The sequence below is a fragment of the Bufo gargarizans genome, chromosome 5 (assembly GCF_014858855.1).
Source record: "Bufo gargarizans isolate SCDJY-AF-19 chromosome 5, ASM1485885v1, whole genome shotgun sequence".
Lineage (NCBI taxonomy): Eukaryota > Metazoa > Chordata > Amphibia > Anura > Bufonidae > Bufo > Bufo gargarizans.
In genome coordinates this window covers 385,253,069-385,274,335 of record NC_058084.1, presented here as the reverse complement: position 1 = coordinate 385,274,335, position 21,267 = coordinate 385,253,069, and positions in this window count along the sequence as shown.

The following is a 21,267-nucleotide window of genomic DNA, read 5'->3' as shown; positions in this document are numbered from 1 at the left end:
AGGTAGGACCAGATTTTATTAGGACTGGGTAGTGTAGCCATGCGTTGGGCTTAGGGCTCTTTAACACGAGCGGATCCCGCGCAGGTAATCCGCTGCGCGAAAAAGAGCCAAGCCCCGTTCCGGACAGCAGAGACACAGAGCATTAACATGATAGATAATGCTTCGTGCCTCTCTGTGATCTTTTTACTACAAAATCACGGTGACAACATTATCTCACTGTGATTTTGTAGTAAAAAGATCACAGAGAGGCACGGAGTATTATCAATCATGTTAATTCTCTGTGTCTCTGCTGTCTGAAACAGGGCTTGGCTCTCTTTCATTCAGCGGATTACCCGCACGGCATCCGCTTATGTGAAAGAGAGCTGCTGCCTCTTTGTAAAAATGGAGGGGGGGGGGGTGTCTGATCCAAAGTTTGCACTGGGGCCCATAACACTCTAGTTATGCCACTGAAGAAGGGGTAATGTCCAGGTTCAGCTCTGAACTCGGACAATCCCTTTAATATATGGAACTTGGTAGGTGGAAGACTGTTACAGATTTTTCAACTCAGACCCCAAATCTATACATACCACTATCATCCTGCTGGTACTCCCAATACTCTGCCTGCATTGCTCCCCCCATGCCCACAAACATTACACTATCAGAAAAAACAGTGCCATACAGATAATCCCATCATAATAATAGTGCTCCCAGACTGCCCACTTTAGTAAAAGTGACCCCAATAGTGATAATACTCCCCAAGAGTGCCCCTATTAGTAGCAATGTCCTCCATATTGTGTCCAATAATAATAATAATGCCCCTACACTACCACTAGTAGTATTAAGATAGTGTCCCCAATATTTATAAAGCCCCTCCTGCAGTGCTGCCTGTAGTTATAACTCCCTTGTAGTGCCCCCTGTACTTCCAATATACAATGTTCCCCCGCCCCCCATAGTGCCAGTATATATATATTAGAACACGATGGCGGCACTGGACAAAAAAGCTAGCGGGTGCTAGGTCCAAGGGTGTAGCTGCTTACCCCATACAATAGATAGGAAAACCGGACAGCACTCCAAGTAAAAAACAAGTGGTTGTTTATTCACCCATGTGGTAAGGCATCCACGGTACACATGTCTCACAGGCTGCTACATAACCCTCAACACTTTTACGCAACCCTGGCCACCAGAATCTCCGGGAAATAAGATCCAAAGTGGATCTACTTCCAGGATATCCCGCAAGGACAGTATCATCATGTTCCTTGAACACCTTGTATCGCAGTTCAGAATGAACAAACAACTTGCCTGGAGGACAAGAATCAGGTGCCTCCTCTTGAGCCCCCAACACTTCCGTCTCCAGCTCGGGGTAAAGAGCAGAAACCATCACCCCATCAGCAAAAATATCGGAGCGGGATCCTCAGAATTCCCCCCTATCCCTGGAAAGCTACGTGACAACGCATCCGCTTTGGCGTTTTTAATCCCAGGGCGATAGGTGACCACAAAATTGAACCTGGTAAAAAACAATGACCATCTAGCCTGCGTAGGATTTAAACGCTTTGCAGATTGCACGTAAGCCAGATTCTTATGGTCAGTAAATACCGTAATTGGATGGGTAGCCCCTTCTAGCCAATGACGCCACTCTTCAAAGGCCAATTTGGTGGCCAACAACTCTCTATTCCCAACATCATAATTTCTTTCGGCGGCCAAGAGTTTCTTGGAGAATAAAAGCACACGGGTGCCATTTGCTAGGAGAGGGACCCTGCAACAAGACTGCTCCGACTCACACTTCTGATGCATCAACCCCCACAATGAAGGGTTGAGACGCATCAGGTTCAATCAGAATGGGAGCAGAAGCAAAACATTTCTTAATAGCAGAAAAAGCCTGTAATGCCTCATCCGACCAGACAGAGAAGTCAGCGCCCTTCCTAGTCATATCTGTTAAAGGTTTGACAATAGTGGAATAATTCAGGATGAATTTTCTGTAGTAATTAGTAAATCATAAAAACTGCATCAGGGCGTTCTGATTCTCCGGCCGGTCCCATTCCAGTACCGCACTGACCTTTTTTCGGGATCCATACGAAAACCGGAGGCAGAAAGCAAGTACCCAAAAAATGGCAGCTCCTGAACCGCAAACACACATTTTTCCAACTTAGCATACAATTTTTTCTCCCGAAGGATCAATAACACTTGTCTCAAATGATCCTGATGAGTCTTCATATCAGGTGAGTAAATTAGTATGTCATCGAGGTAAATAACAACGAACCTCCCCACCAAATGATGAAAAATGTCATTGATAAAGCGCTTAAAGACTGCTGGAGCATTAGTTAAACCTAGTGCATGACTAGGTTCTTAAAGTGACCCTCGGGGGCATTGAAGGCCGTTTTCCACTTATCTCCTTCCCTGATTTTGATCAGCTTATAAGCTCCTCTTAAATCCAACTTAGAAAACACCTTTGCACCAACAATCTGATCAAATAGATCCGGAATCGGGGGAAGGGGATGAGGATCACGGACAGTAATGATATTCAGTTCCCAAAAATCTAGGCACGGTCTAAGGGATCCGTTCTTCTTCTTTACGAAAAAGAAGCCAGCGGCCATAGGAGACTTAGATGGTCTAATATCTCCCTTTGCCAAACTCTCGGCAATATACTCCCACATAGCTACTCTTTTGGGTTGAGAAAGATTATATAACCGAGATTTTGGCAATTTTGCTCCGGGGATAAGATTGACCGGACAATCATACTCTCGGTGAGGGGGTAACTCCTGAGCTCCACCCTCCGAGAATACATCCGAAAAATCTGAAAGAAACGGAGGGAACACCTTAGTGGACACCCCCGAAATAGAGGCACTCCAATTACTGATTTGTCTTGTTTGCCAGTCAATGGTAGGGTTATGTTTTATCAACCATGGTAAACCCAGAACCATCGGAGCAGGTAAACCTTTTATAACAAAGCAAGAAATGAACTCAACATGAGAATCACCCACCCTCAAATGAATATCCTGAACAATATAAGTTAGACATCTTTGCGAGAGGGGGCGGAATCTATAGCAAACACTGGTATCTCTTTGCTTAATGCGCTAGTTTTAAAACTATGACTCTGAAGAGATTAAAAATCATTAAGATTAACCCCTGCACCACTGTCAACAAATACCTTTTAACTCTAAATTTCCAGAATCTAGCGCCACCATGGCAGGCAGGAGGATACGAATATGCCTGCTCTGACTCCCTATTTACACTACCAAGAGTAAGGGAGTTTTTTTTCCTTTGAATGAATCCCCTATTTGTTTTTCATTACCACTTCGAGGTTTAATAAAAGGGCACACATTAACGAAATGACCTTCTTGACCACAAAAGTAACAGTCTATTCAGCTTCCTAAAATTCCTATTACCAGAGCAAGAAGTAACCTGACCCAATTGCATAGGCTCCTCTCCAGCCCCTAATTCAAGTGTTATAGTACCCCGAGGGACAGGAGGGACTGATTCTGCACCAGAGAGCACCCCCTGCCCGAGGGGAACCTTGCACCTCTCCCTAAGACGTCTATCAATCCGTATGGCCAAAGACATGGCCGCCTCCAAAGAATGCAAGGGCATCTTTTAATCTCTCAGATAGCCCCTGACAGAACTGACTACGGAGTGCAGGATTATTCCACTCCGAGTCAGTCGACCATCTTCTAAATTCAGCACAATACGACTCAGCAGTACGTTCTCCCTGGCACAAGCTGCGCAACTTAGCTTCAGCCATAAAGACCCAGTCTGGGTCATCATAAATCAGGCCCAGGGCTCCGATAAATTCATCCGCCGACCGGAGGGACTGTGAACCGGTCGGCAGAGAAAAAGCCCAAGACTGAGCGTCACTTTTTAGCAGAGAAATAATAATCCCTACTGTTTGGTTTTCGTCTCCAGATGAAATCGGACGCAGACGAAAGGTTGTGGTGATGTCATCGCGACAGCCTTTAACTCCTGCCCCCTCCCCCACTTGTGTTAAGGAAAAAAAAAACTCACCTCATCCGCGGTGAACACTCGCTGCTGACTGGAAGCTCAAGACAGGACCTGTGCTCCAGCGTGATGAAGTTTCACAGCATTGACTATGGATGAGGTGCAGAAGAAGAGAAAGGGGCACTAATGGGGTCATTACTATTATTGCTGGGGGCACTAATGGGAGCATCATTATTGGGGGCACTAAAGGGGGTATTAATAATTCTGGAGGGTACTAAAGGGGGCTTTACAATTACTGGGGGCACTATTAATTCTGGGGGGCCCTAATGGGGGCATTATTAATTCTAGGGGTGCTAATGGGGGGATTATTTATTTTGGGGGGCTCTAATTAGGGCATTAATATTGCTGGGGGCACTAATGGGGCATTACTATTACTGGGGGCATTATTAATTCTGGGTACACTTATTGGGGTATTAATATAACTGGGGGCATTACTATTACTGGGGGCACTACTAATCCATCTGCGATAGAGGCTTCTGTTGGAACCTCTGAAGCAGATGTGTACATAGCATAATAAGGGGTGCTATGGGTCACTCACAAGGGGGCCCAATTCAGATTCTTGCTATGGGGCCCAGTGATTTGTATGTACGCCCTGATCAGAGGTCTTCATCATCACTTTACTGCACTGCTGAGCTCTGCCTGCTACACTGATCACATGATGGTCATCACCGGTCATCATAGATAATTCATGACCACTTCTCTGCAGTTCTAAGCTCTGCCTCCAGCACTTGACATCCTCTCAGGTCCTACAGCTCCAGTAGAAGGATAATGCTGGTGTTGGGAGTAGGGTTGAGCGAACCCGAACTGAAAAGTTCGGGTTCGTACCGAACTTTAGGATTTTTGGTCCCCGGACCTGAACCCAAACTTTTCAGCCAATCAACAAGCATTTAACTTGTGTTCCCTTAGTAGCCATCACAGCCATGCCTACTAATGGCCTACCTGTGATTGGCCAGTGCAGCATGCTGACCCAGCCTCTATATAAGCTGGAGTCACGTAGTGCTGCACGTCACTCTGCTCTGATTAGTGTAGGTATAGGATGCTGTTGCTATGAGGGAGAGAATAGGAAAGAATCTTTAATCTGAAGTGCTTGTTAATCTACTTTTACGATTTTGTTTTGTGGGTGCATTGCACAATCTTTTTACCCTGCCCTGAGCCCAGAGACACAGAAAAATTACTTTTTTCAGTCTGTTAGTTAGGTGGGCGGCAGCAGACATTTTATGCAAGTTCAGTGCCCCAGCACAGCTTGAAATACTGGAATTATATTCTGGGTTTAAAAAAATCACCCATTTTTAGCAAGACCCTACATTTGTGGCCTATACAGCGTTTCTCAGTGTGAAATTTAAGCTTGAAATACTGCAATATTTTTCTGGGTTTAAAAAAGCACCCCTTTTTGGGCAAAATACAAAATTTTACAGCCCTTGCTGCAGCTGTCAGTGTGAAATACAAGTGTTAGATACTGCTGTCGTGTTCTGTTATAAAAAAAAACACCCATTTTGGGCAAAATCCTAATTTTGCGGCGTTTGCTGCATCTGTCATTGTTAAATACAAGCTTGAAAGACTGCAATAATTTTCTGGGTTTAAAAAAGCACCCCTTTGTGGCAATACCCTCCATATGGGGCCTATGCAGCATTTGTTAGTGTGAAATTTTAGCTTGAAATACTGCAATAATTTTCTGGGTTTAAAAAACACCCTTTTTGGGCAAAATGATAAATTTTACAGCCCTTGCTGCATCTGTCAGTGTGAAATACAAGTGTTAGATACTACTGTCATATTCTGTTATTAAAAAACACCCGTTTTGGGCAAAATCCCAATTTTTCGGCATTTGCTGCTTCTGTCATTATTAAATACAAGCTTGAAAGACTGCAATAATTTTCTGGGTTTAAAAAAGCACCCATTTTGGGCAAAATCCTAATTTTGCGGCGTTTTCAGCATTTGTCAGTGTGAAATTTAAGCTTGAAATACTGCAATAATTTTCTGACTTTTGAAAAACACCCATTTTGGGCAAAATCCTAATTTTGCGGCGTTTGCTGCATCTGTCATTGTTAAATACAAGCTTGAAAGACTGCAATAATTTTCTGGGTTTAAAAAAGCACCCCTTTTTGTCAATACTCTTCATCTGGGGCCTATGCAGCATTTGTCAGTTTGAAATATAATCTTGAAATAGTGCAATCATTTTCTGTGTTTAAAAAAGCACCAATTTTTTGGGCAATACCCTACATCTGGGCCCTATGCTGCATTTGTCAGTGTGAAATATAATCTTGAAATACTGCTATATTTTTCTGTGTTTTAAAAGACACCCTTTTTGGGCAAATACTAAATTTGCAGCCTTTTCTGCATCTGTCAGTGTGAAATACAAGCGTTAGATACCACTGTTATATTCTGCTATTAAAAAAAACACCCTTTTTGGGCAAAATACTAAATTTGCTGCCTTTTCTGCATCTGTCAGTGTGAAATAAAAGCGTTAGATACTACTGTTATATTCTGCTTTTACAAAAACACCCATTTTGGGTGAAATGCTACATTTGCGGCGTTTGCTGCATCTGTCATTGTTAAATACAAGCTTGAAATACTGCAATAATTTTCTGGGTTTAAAAAAGCACTCATTTTTGGCAATACCCTACATCTGGGGCCTATGCTCCATCTGTCAGTGTGAAATACATGCGTTAGATACTGCTGCTATCTTCTGTTATTTAAAAAAAACACCCATTTTTGGCAAAATACTAAATTTGCAGCCATTGCTGCATCAGTCAGTGTGAAATACGCGCGTTAGATACTGCTGTTATATTCTTTTATTTTAAAAAAAAACACCAATTTTGGGCCAAGTACTAAATTTGTGGCCTTTGCTGCACCTGTCACTGTGAAATACACGCGTTACATACTGCTGTTATATTCTGTTATTAAAAAAACACCCATTTTGGGCCAAATACAAAATTTGTTGCCTTTGCTGCATCTGTCAGTGTGAAATACACGCGTTAGATACTGCTGTTATGTTCTGTTATTAAAAAAACGCCCATTTAGGGCAAGATCCTAAATTTGCGGAGAGCGTCAAATAAGAGACGCAGCCCCAGTCGTGGTGCTGCTGGTGGAGCTCCTGTTGCAGGGAGGGGATGTGGTCGATCTGTGCCAGCTACACCCACAAGTAAAACACCTTCCTCAGGTGCGAGTATTCAACAGAACCTTCAACGCTATTTGGTCGGGCCTAATGCGGCTCTACGAATGGTGAGGCCAGAACAAGTACAGGCGATAGTAGATTGGGTTGTTGACAGTGCCTCCAGTTCTTTCACATTGTCTCCCACCCAGTCTCCTGCTGAAAGATCAGAGTTAGCTTCTGCAGCCGATGTCCATCAGTCTTTCACCTCACCCCCTTGCAAATCAGTCTGTGCCCCCAGTCATGCAGCAGTCTCTTCTTCTTTTTGAGGACTCTGCTAGCAGGGTTTTCCAGGGCCATCCACATAGCCCTGCCCCAGAAGTGGAAGAGATTGAGTGCACCAATGCCCAACCACTTATGTTTCAAAATGAGTACATGGGAAGACCACCACAGCACGTCTCGGATGATGACGAAGCACAGGTGCCAACTGCTGTGGATTTCTGCAGTGTGCAGACCGACAAGGAGGGCAGGGGTGAAGACTGGGTGGAAGATGATGTGGAGGACGATGAGGGCCTCGACCCCACATGGAATCAAGGTCATGTGAGTGACCTGTGTAGTTCGGAAGAAGAGGTGGTGGTCGCACAGAGCCACCAACACAGCAGAAGAGGGAGCAGAGTGCAAAAGCGGAGTGACCAACCCCTAGACAGTACGCCTGCTACTGCCCACCGCAGCAAGGGACCGAGCACACCAAAGCCAGCTCCAAGGAGTTCCCTGGCATGGCAGTTCTTCAGACAATGCGCTGATGACAAGACACAAGTGGTTTGCACGTTTTGCAATCAGAGCCTGAAGCGAGGCATAAACATTCTCAACCTGAGCACAACCTGCATGACCAGGCATCTAAGGCATCTAAGTGCAAAGCACGAGCTCCAGTGGAGTAGACACCTCAAAAGCCAAGAAAGGTCTCTGGCTCCTCCTGCTTCCGCTGCAGTCTCGGCCTCTTCATCCACCTCTGGAGTGACAGTGGCACCTGCCACCCCGCAAACAGATGATCTGCCAGCAACACCACCACCTCAACACCACCACCTGGGTCGCCAAGAATCTCCACAATGTCCCACAGAAGTGTTCAGCTCTCCATCTCCCAAACACTGGAGCGGAAGAGGAAGTACCACCCTACCCACTCACGATCCCTGGCCCTGAATGTCAGCATTTCAAAATTACTGGCCTTTGAAATTCTGTCATTCCGTCTGGTGGAGATGGAGAGTTTTAAAAGCCTTATGGCGGTGGCTATCCCACAGTACGTCGTGTTCAGCCGCCAATACTTTTCCAGGCGAGCCATCCCTTCCCTGCACAACCAAGTGGGGGACAAAATCAGGTATGCACTGCGCAACGCCATCTGTGGCAAGGTCCACCTAACTACGGATACGTGAACCAGTAAGCACGGTCAGGGACGTAAATGCAGTGGCGGCTGGGCATGAGGCGGATAGCAGTTTGGCGCATGTCCTTCCACCACCGAGGATTGCAGGGCGCTTCAGTTTGCCTCCTGTTGCTTCCTCCTCCTACTCTGCTTCCTCATTCTCTACCGCCTCCTCATCCCATCAGCGTAACACCTTCACCACCAACTTCAGTGGTTGGTGCCAGTGAGCCTCAAGCCCGGCCTAGTGGTGTGCGATAATGGGCGAAATCTCATAGCAGCTCTGGGACTAGCCGGTTTGACACACATCCCTTGCCTGGCGCAAATGCTGAATTTGGTGGTGCAGAGGTTCCTTAAAAATTACCCCGATATGTCAGAGCTGCTGCATAAAGTGCGGGCCGTCTTCGGCCTTCCCGCTCACCGCCTCATATGCGACGTGCCCACAAGGTGGAACTCCACCTTGCACATGCTGGCGAGACTGTGCGATCAGCAGCAGGCGATAGTGGCGTTTCATCTGCAGCACGCATGGGTGAGTCGCTCTGCGGAACAGCACCACTTCACCACCAATGACTGGGCCTCCATGTGAGACCTGTGTTCCTTGTTGCACTGTTTCGAGTACTCCACCAACATGGCCAGTGCTGATAATGCCGTTCTCAGCGTTACTATCCCACTTCTATGCCTCCTTGAAAAAATGCTGCTGGTGATGATGGAAGAGGATGTGGCACAGGAGGAGGAGGAGGAGGAGGAAGAGGGATCATTTCATAGGGTTTCCGGCCAGGCATTCACAAGTGGCTCCGAGGGTGGGTTCCTGCACCCACAAACGCCAGGTACATAATTGTCCAGCCAGGGCACAGTTCTGGAGGATGATGAGGTGGAGGATGAGGGGATAGAGGAGGAGGAACTGTGTTCACAACAGGGTGGCACCCAAACCATCTCATGGCCATCACTGGTGCGTGGCTGGGGGGATACAGAGGACACAGACGATACCCCTTCCACAGAGGACAGCTTGTCATTGCCTCTGGGCAGCCTGGCACACATGAGCGATTACATGCTGTAGTGTCTCCGCAACGACCGCCGAGTTCCCCACATTCTAACTTGTGCTGATTACTGGGTGGCCACGCTGCTGGATCCCCGTTACAAGGACGTACCGTCCTTAATTCTGTCGCTGGAGCGTGATTGTAAGATGCGCAAGTACAAGCGCACGCTAGTAGACGCGCTGCTGGTGGCATTCCCACCTGACAGCGGGGGCACAGTGGAAGCACAAGGCGAAGGCAGAGGAGGAGGAAGAGGTCACCAATGCAGCTGCGGCACCACCAGCACCTCAGAAGGCAGGGTTAGCATGGCCGAAATGTGGAAAGCTTTGTCAGCACACCACAACAACTAGCACCACCAACTGATATGAAACATCTTAGCAGGAAGCAGCATTTCACCAAATGGTGGAGCAGTATGTGTGCACACGCCTACACATACTGAATGGCGGGTCTTCCCCCTTCAACTTCTGGGTCTCCAAATTGGGCACATGGCCTGAGTTTGCCCTTTACGCCTTGGAGGTGCTGGCCTGCCCTGCAGCCAGTGTATTATCTGAACGTGTGTTTAGCACGGCAGGGGGCGTTATCACAGACAAGCACAGCCTCCTGTCCACAGCCAATGTAAACAAGCTCACGTTCATTAAAATGAACCAGGCATGGATCCCACAGGACTTGTGCGTACCTTGTGCAGAATAGACATGTATACCGGCCTTACCCAGCCATTGTTATACTACAGCACAATTGCTACTCCATATGGACCTCGTTCTCCAAGATCAAGATTATTTTTATTTTTACGTATTATATGTTATTTTAAGTAATTTCCCTATCCATATTTGTTTGCAGAGCACTTGCCATGCTCTTAACCACATTTTGCTGCCATTTGCAGCCCTCTAGCCCTTTCCATGACTTTTTTTATAGCCATTTTAGTGCTCCAATGGGGTTCGGGGTCAAGTTCAGGTCAAGTTCGGCTCCCAAACTTGAACTTTTTTGTGAAGTTCGGCCGAACCCGTCGAACCCGAACATCCAGGTGTCCGCTCATCTCTAGTTGGGAGCTGTCATACACAATTTACAGAGCAGTGCTGTGGTAATAATTTGTTTTATATGTTCACTAGTGGTAGTGACAGGGGACCTTACAGAATATACCAGCAATTCTAATTGCTGGTAAATAAAAATACTGGTACAGTACCAGCCAGATGGCAACCCTACCATCAACAGGATGTGGATTGAGTCCCTGAGGAGCTAATGCAGAAGAAGGGAGTGGTAATGCTCCTGATGAGATGTTATATCATGGTGTACTCTCTCAGCCCATTGCTCCCTGGCGATTGGTGCAGTGAAAAGGAATCAGGCCAGAAGTAGAAGAATAAAAGTCTCACTTTACTTGCAAAATAGGAGCTGTAGTAAATCCAGTAGTAGTTGTGCACAGTGTAATTTTTCTCCCCAGATGATGAGGTATGGTGGCTGGTAAAGTGGCAGATAATGGCACCTCTAGTGTTCCATCTAGCTGTTGTTTCTCTCTTAAACTTCTGGTTAACAGCTGTAAGCTGGCACTTGTGGCTATAGTAATCCACTGTGTAATGCAAGCTTTTAGTTGGTGTGGCCTTGAAGTTATCTAGGTGTTAGGTGTCTGAGCCATAGTTCCACACCTGCAGCAGGGTCTGTAAAGCTGTGGCTTGCTGGTCACTCTGCTGACTGTAAATGCTGTAGCTTTGAAGATATCTGTAGTTCTGTATTCTTGCAGTGTCTCTGGAGTAGTGGTCTTACAGATAAACTGGATCTAAAGCAGGTCACTAAGACCCTTGGAGCAGGAGCAATCGGATGCACTTCCTCGCTCCTCACTAGTCTAGCTAACACTCCTCATTCTGGCAGGAAATAGGACCTGCCCACTCCTACCAAAAAGAGAGGAATAGGATGGTTACTCCCATTCCTAATGCCAACCACTGCCAGCCATATCCTATCTGCTGGTGCAGAGTGTATACATGAACATGGCAAAAACATTACATAACAAACGAAAACATTGCAGATACTCCCAGGGTGGGGGTACTGCAGATGTTGATATCAGTGCACCAGAGAGATGAAGAGCCAGATAGAGACAGAACCCAGTGTCGGACATTTATGCATATCTACAGGTCCTTAGGGCCTGATGCAGGTCCCAACAATGTGAACACCGATGGATGAAACTACAGTAAATGTTGTTGAAAACCGAAATATACAGATAGATATAGAATGTTCTATAGTTAGATAGAGTAGGACTTCTGAAGTCTTGGCTCCAAATACTCTTTTATTTTTTTTCACTTTTTCCCCTTACTTCAGATTGCCGCTCCAGCTGAATGCTTTAGCTATGCTCTAAGGGGTTGATCTACATATGTCCAGTATATTTCTAGAACAACGGCACCTGTTTGTAGAAGTCATTCTTCAGAAGGCGCTGGGGTATCAGAAACACAGAGAAAGAGATTCCTAAGGAAAGCAGTGGAGTTTTCGGTGACAAGTACGGATATCTTCATAAAGTACCAGTTGTTCTTTGACCACAGATTGAGAAGCTGCTGAAATAAGTGAGACACTGGGATTCATACAGGATTTGAATCCGGTTAAATGCTGTGCAGATTTCTATCCAAGTTAAACTGCACACACAAGAAACCTTCTTTTACCCATACAAAACATGTATTTAAGTGTACCCTCTTGGGAAATGTTGGTATCAAGTTGTTGACTGCAAATGTTAGCACTAGAAGGGATGATACAGGAGATGATTGTAACAAGTTTTATAAATCTTACCAAATTTTCGCCTTATTAAATTTCATGCAAACATCTACTCATTTACCCATGCACTCATTTATTTGTCATTGAATTACAGAACAAAATATCTCCTGCCTCCCAGACCTTTGTCATACTTTTAAATAACCCCAAAAGTGTCTACATTTTACAAGCTTCCATTTGGATTGCAATATTTTTTTACAATACTGAAATTGGTAGGCCACTGATGCTAAAACACTGATGCTGTGCTTGACACTGATAACTGGCCAAGGTATGGCCACTTTGAGAAGGTGGGCATGGCTTGGTTGGGTTGGTATAGTCCTCAGTTTCTCCTGGACTTGCAAGTAATTGGTGAGGAGAGAAGGGACTGTAAGTTGGACATAGTAGGGGTGTAGGTAGTCAGCACATTTTCTAGCTCCCAACCCATGTTGAGTTTTGTTTAGGCAGGGGATATGGTTTGGTGGGAAGTGTTGGGGGATACAGATGAGCTAATTGATTCCAAAATTCAGAAATTCAGCTCGTATTTTTTCCAAAAATTCTGATTAATGAGAATCTGAATTTTGTGTGATTCAGTTCAGGAAGATCAAGAAAGAGGAAAGAGAGAGACAGACAGAGACATTATCAGGTGATTAGGGAACATTCTATTCAGGTAGAATTTATTTGGACCTGAATTGAATCACATGAACAATTTCGACGAATTGGACCTCTAAACAAAGTTTTTAAGCCATTTGCTCATCTCTAGTTGGGAACTGTCACAGTTGGCAATTCGTGCTTTTAAGAGAGACGTTTAGTCATGGCTGGCATCCAGTCAGTGGGTCCCAAAAAGTGTGTGGATTTTGTGAGGTTAGTTGATTATGTTTCAAGTTTTACAAGTTCTATTGCGTAAAGAAAACTAAAATATATTTAAGAAATCTCTCAATTTTCCATAAAATTTGCGGCAGACCTCGGTGTTCTAAATCTCCATCAGCCATAGTGGTGTTGGGTGTCTAGATATTTGGCCTTATACCCGCTTAATTCTGCATGGGTCAAGGAAGATCATTGGCTGCTTATCCTGGCTGTTAGTAAGGCTCAGTTCATACCACACACCTATGAAGCACTGTCGGCTTAAATCTTCTAATGTATGTTTCAAAATGTCAATACAGTTTAATGCCCACACATGCCAAAAGGCTGCTGTTTTGGCCTAAATTTGGCTTATAAACATTGTTCCTGATTTATCATGCCTTCACTCCAGAATTCTGGCTTCAAAAATAGTGATTTTGCGACTTTTTGACTTGCGCAAAAATTTAGCAACTTTTTGCATTTTTACACCACTCCAGTTTTGAAATGTGGGTGGGAAAGTGGATGTGGTTAGCTATGTTATTGAGTACATATCCAGATTTATTATTGAGCTTTTTTTTTTTAAAGTGCCAAACATAATTGCAATCTAACGCCAGTAGGAGGGTGGAGTAGGAAAACTGGAGTAGCTTTTCTAGAAAGTGTTAGGTATGAGCATAAGACAAATTTATCAAACAACATGAGACATTTGATACATGTGACATAAAGCACTCCAACACAGACTCAAGTAAAACTGACTTCAAATATCCCCCTCATGATAAATTCCCCCTATTGAGTTCTTGCAGAACCAAGTGTATAAAAAAGTGCAGTCTACTGTTCTTTTCAATACACGTGTCTACAAAAATAGCTGTTCATAACAGACATATGCAGCTGCATAGGCATATATTCAATGGGAATGCTTGAAATGCTCCCAACAAATGTAAACCGTGAATGCAGGGTAATTTTTTTGCATTTTTAGGAACATAGGGTGAGATTTATCAAGACTGGTGCTTTCTGCACCCAACTTGATATTCCCTGCACTGCTGGAGGATGCTCCTAATTTATGATGAGCCTCAGGCCTCGTCATAAATTAGGTGCATCCACCGGCATTCCGTGTGTCACGGTACCTTCTGTGACAGAGGTTAGAAGGTTGGAGAGACTGACTGCCCGTGAGGTTAACTGACAGTCTCTTGATTGTCAGTGTTGTTTTTGGTAATGACCACACCTCTTGTCAGGTGCAGCTGGCGGTCATTACTGCTTCCCTATTTAGTTTGGTTTCACACTTCATACCATGCGGTTGATATCCTCTGCTTGGATTTGGAAGAGTTGGTGTGTGGACCTTACCTGTGTTCCTGCTTATACATTTTCTATAAGTTAAATTGTACTGCTCTTTGTATTTGGTTGTTCCCTTGTGCTTGTTGTTACTAGGCCTCAGGGAGACGCTGGTTCATTCACCTGGGAAGGAACCAGTAGTCTCATTCCCTTTCACTACCTCTAGGGCTAATCAGGGCTCCTAGGGTTTAGGTTATGACGTATGTATTTTCCCACTTTCAGGGTCTATACATACTGACAGGAGCCAGGGCCAGATCTTGAGGTTTCCTAGGAGGTGACCTTTCTCTTCTCCCTAGCCTTGAGGCCTAGTTCTTTGTCCTCTCCCTTCTGTTGTCTCTCTGGTGTCCCTCCTCTCCCCATTATTCGTGATGCTGTGCACCTAAACATAAATCAGAGCTGGCGTAGATTTCTAGCTTCATTTGCCCCAAAAAACTGGCATAAATGAAGATAAATTCGTTGTGGCTTCTGTCCACACCCCTGAAAAGTGGTGAGGGCGGCGGAAAAAGGGAGATATGTGACAATTTATAAAAAAAAGTTGCAGTGAAAAAGTTGCAAACACATAGGGGGAAATTTATCTAAACTGCTGTAAAGAAAAACTGGCTTGGTTGCCCATAGCAACCAATTAGATTCCATCTTTCATTTTCTAAAGGAGCTCTGAAAAATTACAGGGGGAATCTGGTTGCTATGGGCAACTAAGCCAGTTCTACTTTACACCAGTTTTGATAAATCTCCTCCATAATTTGCAACTTTTTAACACCATTTCTATGTATTGTGTCCCCCACATTTGTTGGCCCGTGTGCTTTGGGGATATGTTCAGTGTGCAAATGGTCAGTCCACTTCTTCTGATATGTCAGAACCCATAGAGAACACTACTTGTCCTAGACTGCCTCTGATCTATAAAGCTTTAATAGCGTTAGACTGAAGTCCTTCGGGCCCAACAGAGGAAATGATTCTGAGGGCCAAGCCTTTGTATATATAAGACCTTATGGGCCCTGTTCTTTTAGGGGTCCATTATTGTCAGAACGTGGGCCCACCGGAGGATCCTCAGGTACTTTGGTGGGCCAGTCCAACCCTGTAGAGAAGTGATCACCAGGATTCCTCTGACAGCCAGTCTTTGTTGTGTCTGCTAATTCTGTGCTCTCCACACTCTGCTGGAGTCATGACAGCTGGTCAGAAATCAGGTACTGACAAACAAGGGTCGGGGGGAACTGGCTGTTGCTTTAGTTATGCTTTTCACAGTAGGTGTTAACAGACTGTAGTCATATGAAGACAAAATAAATATTAATGGAGCCCCTATATGGTTAACAAAGTGCATGATTCACAGATGACTCTTTAAATCTAGTCAGAAGTAAGAACAGAAAAGGGAGGTTTACCAATGTAATTACACCAGTCTTCTGTCATAACTGCCTTTAAAAGCCAGCATTAAGAAAATACTCCACATTTATGGACTACCAGTTCTGCCAATTTTTCAACACTTATGACAATTTGTTGTTTGTGTCAAGAAACGGGGGCTTTGTTTCCACACTCTTACATTTAGTTAGTCTAGGGCCACCATCTGAAATATTTGAGCCTCAGTATGAACCAGTCAGGCTTCTGAATTCCTTATTATGTCCTTCTACCTCCATCTTGTAACCTATTGTGTATGTCTGGTGGGAACTTGAGGAACACTGTTGTACGTCTCCTCAAGCACAATGAACAACAGGTTTTGATATGAAGATAATATGTAATATATTGATGGATAATAGTATATAGGGGAACTTAAAGTGGCCCTGGAAGAAAACCTAAAAGTGGCCCAATGTTGTAGGTGGTTCCAGATTGACAGAAAATGGGGCAACACAAGCAGGCAGGGACAACATAAGTAGGCAGGGCCCACAATACCACAGTGCAGCACAAAATACTGCCCCAGCAGAACCAAATATCACAGTGCAGCACAAAATATTACTGCCCTTGCCACAGTATTCAACTGTCCTAAGGGTCCATTCACACGTCCGTAGTGCATTGCGGATCCGCAATACACCCGGCCAGCACCCCCATAGAAATGCCTTTTCTTGTCCGCAATTGTGGACAATAATAGGGCATGCTCTATTTTTTTCCAGGGCTGCGGACCGGAAGATTGGGGCCGCGCTCAGGAAATGGGGATGCGGAGAGCACATAGTGTGCTCTCCGCATCCATTCAGTCCCCCATAGAGAATAAATGGGTCCTCACCCGTTCCGCGCAATTGCGGAACCGGTGCGGACAACACTTGCAGATGTGTGAATGGAGCCTAAGTATGGTGATACAGTTGAGTTCAAGAGTGCCCAGCCTCTTCTAACAGATGATCAGCGGGGGTCCTTGGTGTCGGACCCCCACAGATCTGATATTGATGCTGTATCCCGAGATAGGATAACTCCTTTAACTATACATTCTGCCTGTATAGTGACATTTGTACTGTGAAATATTGGGTGGCTTGAACCTGTTCATGTTTGTTAATTTCGGTGTAGGGAGGAATACAGTGGTGTTGCTTCTGTCAAGGGGGAATGAAATTAATTTCCAAAAATCTCTTATAAGATCAGTTTAATTACTTCCATCAGGGTGAGTATCTGAGGTAGTCTGCCGGCCTTCAGGCACACTAGACCAATGCAGATCTGTGATTGTATCTGCCACATTTAGTATATAGAGTATACATGGTCACCTGAAGTATTTTATGAAGCACTATATAAAGGGGAACTTTTACAATAATGAGCAGGCAAAGAAAGGATATCGTATTGTTATAAAGTAATCTAAAGTAGGAAAAAAAGAAACCAGAAATATTGTTAAAATAGAGTACATTCATTTGAAGCCATTGGAGAGCAAATGTCTGTGTTATAGCACAAATTACCCTGAATATATCAATAGTTTATTATAAAAAAGAGATGCAGCCAGGAAAGCGGTGTGTGGGTCAGTGCAGATGGCCTGTCAAACTATTGTACAGATGGTCCCACTGAGCAGAAAACTAGGATGTACAGTACCTGTTTCAAAAATTAAAATGCTGCTAATGCGAGATCAGATTTCCTTTGAGATCTAAGCAGCACGTAAGGAAATGCAAAGCTGCTAACAAGGAATTTTTCAAAAATAGCTGTGCAGAAACTTAGTAGGTTCTGAGAATAATCGGGATGCCCAAGTGGCGCTTTTGCCGATGGCAATAAAACATATTAACTTTAAATGAATAATTTTAAACAATATTTATTTGTCTGCTAAATATACAGTACAGACCAAAAGTTTGGACACACCTTCTCATTCAAAGAGTTTTCTTTATTTTCATGACTATGAAAATTGTAGATTTACACTGAAGGCATCAAAACTATTAATTAACACATGTGGAATTATATACATAACAAAAAAGTGTTAAACAACTGAAAATATGTCACATTCTAGGTTCTTCAAAGTAGCCACCTTTTACTTTGATTACTGCTTTGCACACTCTTGGCATTCTCTTGATGAGCCTCAAGAGGTAGTCACCTGAAATGGTCTTCCAACAGTCTTGAAGGAGTTCCCAGAGATGCTTAGCACTTGTTGGCCCTTTTGCCTTCACTCTGCGGTCCAGCTCACCCCAAACCATCTCGATTGGGTTCAGGTCCGGTGACTGTGGAGGCCAGGTCATCTGGCACAGCACCCCATCACTCTCCTTCATGGTCAAATAGCCCTTACACAGCCTGGAGGTGTGTTTGGGGTCATTGTCCTGTTGAAAAATAAATGATGGTCCAACTAAACGCAAACCGGATGGAATAGCATGCCGCTGAAAGATGCTGTGGTAGCCATGCTGGTTCAGTATGCCTTCAATTTTGAATAAATCCCTAACAGTGTCACCAGCAAAGCACCCCCACAGCATCACACCTCCTCCTCCATGCTTCACGGTGGGAACGAGGCATGTAGAGTTCATCCGTTCACCTTTTCTGGGGGGTTTCATTGGCTCATATCGGTGGGCCTGGGGTGGGGAGTTCTGGAGTTTTCCTGCCCTCCTCCCAAAAGAACCCCTCTTGAGATTCTTAGTGTCCTCATAGCGTTCCACCAGGTCCACCATTTCCAAGGCATTTCCAAAAGATACCTAGCCGATCCAGTGCTGCAGAGGGGGTGGCAGCGTCCTCCATAATATGTCAGCCAATAGTCTATCCAGCATAGCCATGGAACTCAGCACATCAGGCTGTAGCCACTTTTTCAAAAGATGGAGTAAGTTATAATACTGGGATTTTGTGGGCTCAGCCGGCTTAAACCCCCACTGATGTACCCGCTGGGCCCGGACCAACACATTGGTCTTGCCAAAATCTCACCCTTTTCCTTCGGGTAGTCGGCCGCTTGATCATCTGGCAAGTGGAAATACACCCGCTGGGACTCTGATGCCAGGAAAGGAGCGACCACCTTAGCCCACTGGTCTTGCGGCAGCTTTTCCCTGGTGGCCACTTTCTTGTCTATCGCCAGTTAGGTTTCGATGTCGTCTGCAGGTGTCATCTTAGGGATCGCTGCACGGATTGCTTTACGGGCATCGTGGACGATTGGGGTTGCTCCTGCTGTCTGCAAAGCCATCACGTATTGTAGCAGCAACTAGTTGGTCTTTTGCTGCTGCTTATTAGCCTCCCATTGGTGCAGGTTGGTCTCTCGCTGCTGCAAATTAGTCTCATTGAGTGCCTTCACAACAGCCTCCATTTTGTCGTAGGGCACGGGTTAAAATACAGCTTGTTTGATGTATGACATACAACTGTGCCTAAAAATATATCGGCGTTTACGCCAGCCTCACTGCGCTTGCCCGCATCCTCCACCAATTGTGGGGATTCACTCTGGTAGTTAGGACTAGCAGATGCGGCATAGAGGCAAAGTACACAGTTCTTGAATCAAAGAGCGATGTTTATTCACACATTGATGTATAACAAAATGCAGATAAGCTGTATCACAAAACGCAGGTGGCTTGGTGTTTGTTCACACACAAGGAAAGTCCATAAACAATAAAAGTCACCTTTTCTCCTGGGTGTTAATTCACACCCTGTTAGCAGTTCAGCCTCATCAAAACCATAGACGGCCTGTCCGCCATTAGAGGAGTCTGAGTCCTCCAGCCCAGCTCAAACCTCAAATCTAAGCACAGCCCTCAGTTCACATCACACAGAATCCTGAGCTCCGCCGTCAGAGGGAGGTAAATCCACACACCTGGCAGTGCTGGCTGGTTTTTATGCCTGGCAAAACCCGGCCTGGAACATGGGGAATTCCGTATCAGCTATGACAGCCATGCTAACTCTCAAGGTGTCAATTAGCAATAGTTGCAGCTGACACATAAAATACCGGCTCTTAATTCACCGAGGCCAGGAACCTCCGTGACACATACCTTCCATCCACGATGATTCCAGGTACCTTCTTTATATTTATATATATATACAGAACAGACCAAAAGTTTGGACACACCTTCTCATTCAAAGAGTTTTCTTTATTTTCATAACTATGAAAATTGTAGATTCACACTGAAGGCATCAAAACTATGAATTAACACATGTGGAATTATATACATAACAAAAAAGTGCGAAACAACTGAAAATATGTCATATTCTAGGTTCTTCAAAGTAGCCACCTTTTGCTTTGATTAGTGCTTTGCACACTCTTGGCATTCTCTTGATGAGCTTCAAGAGGTAGTCACCTGAAATGGTCTTCCAACAGTCTTGAAGGAGTTCCCAGAGATGCTTAGCACTTGTTGGCCCTTTTGCCTTCACTCTGCGGTCCAGCTCACCCCAAACCATCTCGATTGGGTTCAGGTCCGGTGACTGTGGAGGCCAGGTCATCTGGCGCAGCATCCAATCACTCTCCTTCATGGTCAAATAGCCCTTACACAGCCTGGAGGTGTGTTTGGGGTCATTGTCCTGTTGAAAAATAAATGATGGTCCAACTAAACGCAAACCGGATGGAATAGCATGCCGCTGCAAGATGCTGTGGTAGCCATGCTGGTTCAGTATGCCTTCAATTTTGAATAAATCCCCAACAGTGTCACCAACAAAGCACCCCCACACCAGGGAAGGTAACGTATGCAGGCACTTCTTGTTCCCTACACTGGGCTCCCCGAGCAGCGGCACAGGCTCCGGCTTCCGGTCACGAGGTCAGCGTGCGTTCCAGCGTGGAGCGCACGCCAGAATTCACTCTAGGCCCGGCGGTCTCTCCACGTTCAGGCGGCTTCAGGACAGGTAAGCGCTGTCCCCGCAAGCTATTCCCCCCCCCCCACAGGAGCCCTCCGACCCAGGCCCCCATGTTCCAGGCTTCCGGTCGCGGGTTCGGCGTGCGTTCCAGCGTGGAACGCACACCGATATCTGCTCTTAGACCCGGTCCCTGCTACCCACATACGGCTTGTCCCTCAGTTCACCCCCAAACATAACGCAACCAACTACTACAAAGCCCACCACTCATGTCACAGCTACCACATAACCCCCCCCAAGCCATCTTTACATGTCTTCCTGCTTCTGGGTGTAGGCCGGCATGCGTTCCAGCATGGAACGCACGTCAGATAAACCACTACCCCACATATGGTGTAGGTAGGGGTGTCCAGCCGCTGAGCAGCAACCATTTATGAACTGTAAATGGCCCATACATAATTTGCAGGTATTGTTGAAACTTAGCAGTATTGCCAAGCAACCAGACAGTTATGAAGTGCACACTCGGCCGGGCCATGCATTGTTATGTATATGATTAAAAGCTGTTCTCTGCCTCCGCTCGTAGGGGCGACAGGTGGGGGGACTCCCATGTTTCTCGTTAGGCACGCGGGAGCGCGCTAATTACGGTTTCTGAGGTGAAGAGAGTTGGGGGTCTCGTCAGACGTAGATTAGGACCTTACATCACCCCATACGCAGTCACCTTTCACTGATTATGGACTGCAATTATCTGTACTGACCTG